Source organism: Labeo rohita, unplaced genomic scaffold (genome assembly GCF_022985175.1).
Source record: "Labeo rohita strain BAU-BD-2019 unplaced genomic scaffold, IGBB_LRoh.1.0 scaffold_747, whole genome shotgun sequence".
Lineage (NCBI taxonomy): Eukaryota > Metazoa > Chordata > Actinopteri > Cypriniformes > Cyprinidae > Labeo > Labeo rohita.
In genome coordinates, this window is record NW_026129686.1 from 19,474 (window position 1) to 28,570 (window position 9,097).

Here is a 9,097-nt window from a genome sequence, read left to right on the forward strand (position 1 = left end):
TAAACAGCATTTAACTCTTTATTTATTTGCATGAATGTAAAATAATCAGTCAAAATTTACATAACCTCAAAGCAACAAGGATCATAATTTAAGATTAGGGTTTACTGAATTTATGATGTTTGTGTGTTGTACGGCTTCTGCCTACATTCTTTGCCTGCCGTCAGTGAAGGCAAGGGAGGCAGAGGGGTTTTAAAGAAATAAAAATGGATTAGAAAACCATAGATATTACAAAAATAAATAAAAATATAAAAATAAACGCAAGTATTACAAAATATGACATTAAAAAGTGTAAAATTCAGTGGTATGTAGAAAGTAATTCAACAGCGACACCAGCTGGTAAAGTTAAAAGTAACAGCAGACAAATAAAATATTTTTGTATAGTTACTGTCTTTTCATATTATTTTGGAATAAATGTAAAATAAAATACATACAAACACTGATGAGATTTATTGGATTTGATAGAACAGAATATTATACAGTGTAATAATTGTATAATTGTAATAATAATGACATTAATATTGTGCGAACTTTGCATCATCATTAAAAAAAAAAACACTGCATGCAACTGAGAACAGTTTCGTTTTTACCGAGCAAATAGCAAAAACAGCGAGAAAAACCGTGGCAGCTGCCAGAGGAAGTGACACTGTGAGCTGCTACTGCCAGCATTCTCGACCTGCTCTCTCTCAAATGTGATCTGGACATGTTCTGATGATTAATTATGATCATTACAGACGTGAGTGATTGAAGATGTTCATCAAGGGACTGATGTAATGAGAAAAATGTTAAAATGATCTATTGTTCATTATCACTATATGGTATTGTGGATTCTGGTTCAGTTCCCTGCTGAAAAAAAACAGCTAAAATCAGCTTGAGCTGGTTGTCTGGTTTTAGCTGGTCAGCAGGGTGGATTTAGGGGGGTTTGGCCACTTCCTTATGGTCAGGCTGGGAGACCAGCTAAAACCAGCTAAGACCAGCCAACCTATGCTGTTTTTTTTTTTCAGCAGGGTTTCAGTGAATTTCAGATTTAAAGGGTTCAATTAAAGTTAATGGTGGTGATTGTGATCATCTGTCTCTAGTGGTTTTAGTATAATTTGGTTACAGTTTATATTTGTATAATTCAATTCAACTCAATTCAAGTTTATTTGTACAGCGTTTTTACACGATACAAATCGTTGCAAATCAGCTTTTCAGGAAATGTAAGTTCCTACAATATATTTAGTAGTAGTTTATCAGTGGTGACTGTCAAGTTGATGTACATATTATGGCAGAGCAACACAAAAATCAGTTAATCAATAACGTGTAATGGAGCAGACGGTATTTTGGCATTCAAATACATCTCCAATACAGAAACATTTGGGGAACTAAAATAGCCCTTGTGTTTGTAAACATTTCGCATCGACATCAGCTCTATTTCTGAATCTAATAATAAAATACGACTAAACGCTATAGGCCTACGCGATTTATCTTTTTTTCTTCTCTTTTTCTCTCAAAATGCACTTTTTAATTTTAACCATCCAGCAAACGATTTAAAATATTTTGATAAATTACTGAAAAAGAAATTAATGATCTTTTAAACCGTTTAACTGATTACATTAATCAGTTAAAATTATTTCTCTCGGTTAACGGTTAAAATGAGCATCCGTAGTTCGTGTCTCCCATCACTAGTTGATGATACACTACTGGACTCTGTGTTCTTGTATTCACCCCTGCTGGACTCAATAGCCAGACTTTCCCTAATTCCCAACCTCCTTTACACTATGACAGTGTGATCTCTGTGTGAGATGTGATTGTTGTCATATTTATGTAACGATATAAAAATGACAGAGCTAATAATGTTCTTTAAATAAATCCTGTGAAAATGGATGATGTAAGCTGTGTAATTTATGTATCTCATACCATCCATTACTTGTCTTTCTATTCTTGTTTGATTTAAAAATGTCTTATACGATCACAAAGCCATAAGTTAAAGAAAAGGAAAAAAACAGAAAGAAAAGAATATTGAATTGTTTAAAAATCTGTTTAATTGGAGAAATGCCCATATTTCAGATTGCTGTTTTATTTTTGTCTGTTTTGTTTATAGCACCACAGTGTTTGCTGTTATATTTAGTTGAGCAGAGTTATGGAGAACTGCTGTGTGAGGAACTACACAATCACTGAACACTCGGTTCTGTTTCCTGCTGCTCAAATACATTCTAATGTCATCCATGATCAGAGTCTGATGAAGAGCTGATGAAGGACAAACCGGGTCAGATCATGACAAGAAAACTCACATTATTATAAAATCTAAGATACATGTTTGTATTGAGGTAGAAATGGATGATAAATACTCCTTTCGTATGGAATTAAACACTTCGAGTGTGTTGTTCATCATATTTATTTTCATATAAACAGAGCTGAAATGATATGATGTTTGTGATCATATACAGCACATGAGTGTGAATAACTGCACTCATCTCAAACAAGATCAGCTCTGACCACTGATCAATACATCTACACATTCTCTATTATAGATCAGTGGCTCTGACACAGCTAGAAAATGTTCTCCTTCATTCTTGGGCTACGCTGCAGAGCCGCATGGGAGCTCCTCCTCTCTGGAGGTAAATGTGGATGGAATGTGGGTGGAGATAGACACCTAAGCACAACAGCACCCATTAGTTCATACAGAGGTGGAGCTGGACATCCAGAGAGGGGGAGATGGAGGCCGTTCGGTTCTGCAGTGAACAGTACTTGATCCTTTGTGTAGAAACCGAAAGGAAACTCGGCAAAGAAATGCTCATTTTGAAGTTCGCCATTAAACCCAAAATAACAAGGAGAATTTTGAAGCCTTAAAAACGACCATAAACATCACATTACCGTAAGTTCATTTATCGTCTTCTGATATTATGTTATTATTGTTTGAGTTGTTTTCGCTGTCAAACTTGATCTTTAATCGTAAAGCAGCATTTTGAGGAGTTGTGACAAATGTAGAAATAGACAAGTTCATCTTCACACTTATAATGATATCGAGCTCTGTGGATTCCGCTTTTAGCTGAGATTAATTTCATGGATATATGGCAGTCTAAAAAATAAAAAGACAGATGTAAACATTCAAATATGAAATAGATCGATCTCAGAATTAGTCTGATATCATCTAACGGTTCTGAATCCTCATGTGATGTACAGGAGTTTTTTCATCGGTTCTCGATAGTTTTTTAACTTTTGCTTGAGCACAATTTAAAATATTTTGGGTGAAAGGTTTGTGACTGTCCCAGGTAAATAACACTGTCAAGACCCAGAAAAATATAAAAGACAACCTCAAAATAGTCCGTCTGCCATCAGTGGTTCAATCTGAATTTTATGAAGTGACAAAAATACTTTTTTTTTTTTTTGTCTCCTCCGCATCACCGTAGCACAATTTTGGAGAATATCCACTGGACACAAACTGCGTACACTGTTCTGTGTCAGCTGCACCACACACATATGATTTCTATGTGTATTTATGTGTTAGCGTATCTAGTGTACACACTTTGCATTTGGCTTTTTTCAGATATCGGCATCAGCTGGTAAGTTTTTCTGTTTGGCCCAAGTGTTCAAGGCAGGACTTTTATTTTAGCACGGCTGAGAACATCTAATCTAATCTGAGATTGTCTAATAACCAGACAGAACTGTTAAACAATGGAATTAAGATGTACACAAAAATATTGTAACAGTTGCTTTTATATTATTATTTCTTTTTGCTGTCAGCATTCGGCAAATACACATTTATATAATTTAAACAAATCTTTGAATGACTAATGAACATTTTATTTCACAAACGTGTGTGTTTGTGTCCAGGATTCTCTGTGTGACAGTCGGTCTGTGTGAACTGAATGTGGACAGGAGGAGAGATCAGCTTCACTGGAGACGTGCGATTGACAAAATTCAATTAATCTTGTAATTTCAAATTATGCTGTACTTTACACATTTGCCCACTGCCATATTCATGTCATTTTCACTGTGTGCTGTATGTAAAATGAGTGTTAGCTTGACTTTATTTGAGAAAAGAAAAAAAGATTCCAATACATTTTTTAAATAGATTTTCAAATTATTTCTTAAATATTATTGAAAATAAATAACATTATCGGCTTCATATTGGCCATCGGCCACCCTGCTTTCACAGATATCGGCATCAGCTGTCAAAAAAAACAATATCAGTCGACCACTATATCACCAATAGTATTATGTGTCTGTTATTTGTTCTCTTGTGTTTCTGTTTGCAGGACTGAAATCAGTTTGTCATTATGGAGAACAGAGAGAACAGAGAGAGATCTTCATCTCCTGATCACAGCTGTGTGTCTCTGAAGAGTGACAGATCCATGTTTGATCCTCCTATAAACCTCAGTAATGGTCCAGTGACCTCTGACCCCAGGTGAGATATAATCCAGTATTAGACACAACAAACTGACTTGTAATAAATTATTTCCTTTTATTTAGCCAGGAGATCACATTGAGACAGTACTATCTCTTCTTCCAGTGAGAACTAGTCAAGACAGCAGCACATAGAATTTCATACAAAAAAAAAATCACAAAACACAATACCACCAAAATCACAAAATCATCATTCATAAAAATAAAAAAACAAATCATAAAAAACAATTACAGGTATCCTTTAGAACGTTATACAGAAGATATTTAAAAGTACTCAGAGTTGGAAGTGTGTCAAGACTAAGGTGATTTTGCAAATCATTCCAAGCCCTAGGAGCATAAAAGGAAAAAGTACACTTGCCAAGATTTGACGATACCCTTGGGACTATTAACCGAATACAAGAACCAAATCTAGTGCAATGATTATTTGAGTAAAATGTTAGCAAATTAGAGAGATAGGATGGTAATTTACCCAAGAGAGCCTTTAAAATAAATAAATACAAATGTAATTTTCTCCTTTGATATAAAGATAACCAATCCAAGGAATTGTACAAAATACAGTGATGCGTCCGTGAATCTGCACCTGTGACAAAGCGTATTGCTGCGTGATAAACAGAATCTAGTTTTCTAAGTAGAGTAGCAGCTGCATGCATATATAAATGATCTCCATAATCAATTATAGACAAAAATATACTCTCTATTAATTTCTTAGGGGCCTTATAAGGAAAACAATTTTTTAACCGATATAAGAAACCTAATTTCGGCCTGAGCTTTTTTAATAACTTGTCAGTGTGTATATCAAAGGCTAATCTATCGTCGATCCAAATAAATAGATATTTATAAGAACTAACTCTTTCTATTGGTACACCATTCAAAGATGTGATTGTCTGGTCTGTTACCTTAGTACGGCCACGGCTGAAAGTCATATATTTAGTCTTTTTTGAATTTAAAACCAATTTTAACTCCTGCAGCGTACACTGTAATGCTTGAAAAGCGTTCTGTAGATACTGTAAAGCTTGGTTTAGAGAGTGTGCGGCTGTATATATAATTGTATCGTCTGCGTACAGGTGTATTTTAGCTGAGTCTATTCCATGGCCTAAATCATTAATGTAAATAGAAAATAACAACGGAGATCCTTGGGGGACCCCAGTGTTTACGTGAAGAAAAGATGAATTATAATTTTCAACAGTCACACATTGAGTGCGTTCTGAAAAATAATTTTCAAACCACTTTAACGCGGCTTGACTAAAACCTAAAAGCCTAAGTCTCTGTAACATTAAGTTATGGTCTACTGAATCAAAAGCTTTGGACAAATCAATAAATAGAGCGGCACAAGTCTGTTTATTGTCTAGATAGGATGTAATATCATTTAAAACTAATGTAGTGTCCCGCTCTAAACCCTGACTGATAATCCTGAAGGATATTATTAGCTGATAAGTATTGTTTTAGTTGGTTGTTTATCAATGATTCAAAGACTTTTGCTAAAACCGGCAATCTAGAAATAGGACGATAATTATTTGGATCTGCAGGATCTCCCCCTTTTAATAATGGGGTAACCAATGCAGATTTCCACATTTTCGGTATTACATTAGAAGTGAGACTTAAATTAAATAAAGAAGCTATAGGTTCTGCAACAAGATCAACTGCCAGTTGTAACAAATAAGGTTCAATTTTATCGATTCCTGGTGATTTTTTTTTATATCTAAGGTCTCTAAAGCTTTATGAACCTGTGCAACAGTAATAGGCATGAAATTAAATAAATCTGGAGTGCTGTTTAGAACAAGCTCAACAGATACATTTGAGGTATGGACGTTTGAATTGGAAGACTCAGACATCGAGCCAACAGATGTAAAATAATTATTAAAAGTATCTGCAACAACTTCTCTGCCCTTAACTTCAGTATTATTAACGTTTAAATAATTTGGGAAATTAGAAGCTAATTTAGGTACTGAAATAGACTTGACTAATTTCCAAAAATGTACAGGATTATTTAAGTTTTCGTTTACCATAGATAAATAGTAATCACACTTTGCCCTGAAAGAGCAGACAGAACTAAAGGAAGAGTTATGTCTGTGTTTTTTCTAAGGATCTTCAGGAGGAGGAAGAGGAAGAGATCTTCATCTCCTGATCACAGCTGTGTGTCTCTGAAGAGTGACAGATCCATGCCGTTTGATCCTCCTAACTTCATAATGGTCCAGTGACCTCTGACCCCAGGTGAGACACAAAACTACTGCTTTATTAATGCAGTGTGATCTAATAATTTACAGTCGATTGATCTGATTGTCAGATGAGAGTGTGATTAGTGAATAGTGAAAGGTGTTTGAGTGATTGTGGATGTGCTGCATGTTTCACACACTCAGATCCTGATTCGTCATTCAGTGTTTCAGAGTGGATTCGTATCGTACTGTCACACATTATTACAGTCGCATGAAGATCCTGATTTCAACAAAATGACCATTTCACACAGAGATGATGGTGTTTATCATTCACTGTTTCTACTAGTTCAGCTTACTCTCGGTTCAGTTCGTATCACGGTTTTAGAGTCACGGTCTCTGTATGGTTCGGTATGTGCTGTGTTTTGGGAAAAACTACACTGTCAAATAAAAAGAAAATATTAAAAGAAAATAAGAGCAAATAATCTAACTTCAAGCAACAGCATGAATAAATACAACAGAGCAAACATACAAATGAAATAAACAGTGATTTTTCAGGTAGGTCTGACATATCTAAAAAACCTGAAAAGCACTAACATTAGTTTTTAGGTACAGAAATTTAATAAAGTTAACAAATGTAAAATAATATTTCATATTTGACTGTGTAAATGAAAGACTAATCCTTATTAAAGTTACAAAAGCTATTCAGTCAAGAGCAGTGAGTGATTTTGTTTTCTTGTGTTGTTTGTTTAACATTAAAATGTGTACGTTCAGCTGCTTTGTCTGCGAGGAAACTCACAGTGTGTTGATATCGTTTTTGTGTGAATTTGTCCATTCCAGCACAAGACTTGTTAAGAGAACTCAATATCTGCACACACAGATCTTCTCACAGCGTCACTGTTTGTTGTTGTTAATTGCTGTTGTTGTAATGTGTTGAGAAGCAGCGCTGGGTATCGAGTTCAGTACTTTTTAGGCAACGATCTTAGCCTAAACCAGGATTAGGCCATAGTTCAATTAAGACATTTAAGTCATTAAGTTGGCTTGGGAAAGCCAACTTACTAAAATCCTATTTAAACTTCTTCTTCTTCTTCTTCTTCTTCTTCTTATTTTTCTGACCGCAAATTTTTTGGACACCTACTCCTCCTAGACCGTTCAAGCTACATACTCCAAACTCGGGTCAGATCTTCATACTGTTCTGACTTAGTGTGCTATATCTTTTCAGACTGGTTTGAGTTACGGTTTTCTTAAAAATTAATATTAAAAATCATAAAAAGTCCCATAGACTTTCATTGACCAAAAGTCCATGTCTGTTTGAACTATGTTTAATGTAAACTGCTAGAAGCCATTGATACTCAATTAAGCTTTAAGATATCTATGTTCTTTCTAACTAATAACTAATCTATCTATCAATTCAATTCAATTCAAAATTGCTTTATTGGCATGACTGTAAAAGTACAATATTGCCAAAGCTGAATATATGTGGAGGAACATAATAATAACAATAATAGCAATGAGAAGATGTAAATAATAGGAGAAAAAAAAAAAAAAAAAAAAAAAAAAAAATAATAATAAAAAAATCATTATAACAATTTAAACTTGAACAGTGTAACAAAATAAAACATGTGAACATTTCATACCACAGTATTTAACATGTAAACACGCACATACTGAGGATAACTGTGGTAGACAGTAGGGAAACACAATGAGGTCAGACATAATACACATATTATACACATATTATACACATTCACCTGCTGTCTCTCAGGCTGTGGCACATCCACACATATCTTGCAGCCAGTGCTGCTGTCTGTCCCTCTCCTAAAATTATCTTTATTTGTTCTTCTTCAGTCATGTCTCTAAAATGTGTTATGATGTTTGTAAATTTATTTATATATAGGTCTCTTATTGATATGAATTTGTGGCAGTGAAGGAGGAAGTGCACCTCTGTTTCAATCTCTCCTGTCTTGCAGTGAGCACACACTCTTTCCTCTCTGGGTAACCAGCTCTTTTTGTGTCTGCCAGTTTCAATGGCTAGACTGTGTTCACTGAGCCTGTACTTGGTCAGGATTTGTCTCTGCTTAGTGTCTCTGATACTTTTGAGGTATCCTTCCAATTCATAATTTGATTTTATAGTTCGATATAGTTGTAATTTACTTTGTGTTTTAGTTTCTTGATCCCAATGTTCCAGATATATATTTTTAGATTGTTTGATAATTTGATTTATTTTGATGTTTGAGTGAGAAGCAGTGCTGGCCTGAAACTGGTTAAAGTTAGTAGAGTTAGTCAGGTTAGTAAGTCGCAGAACCAGCTGACTTAGGGGACTTTTTTCGGGGTTCAGTTCTTGGGTTTGTAGCGCTTTAAAATGTAGCGATTCTGTGGGACTTGATTTTAGATGCATCCAGAATTTGAGGGATCTTTTTTGTATATTAATGATCAATGGGAATCGGCCTAATTCTGCCCTACATGCGTTGTTGGGTGTTCTCCTTTGTAATTTTAAAATCATTTTGCAGAATTCTGTGTGTAGGGCTTCTGTTGGATGCCTGTCCCATCTAGTGTAGCTC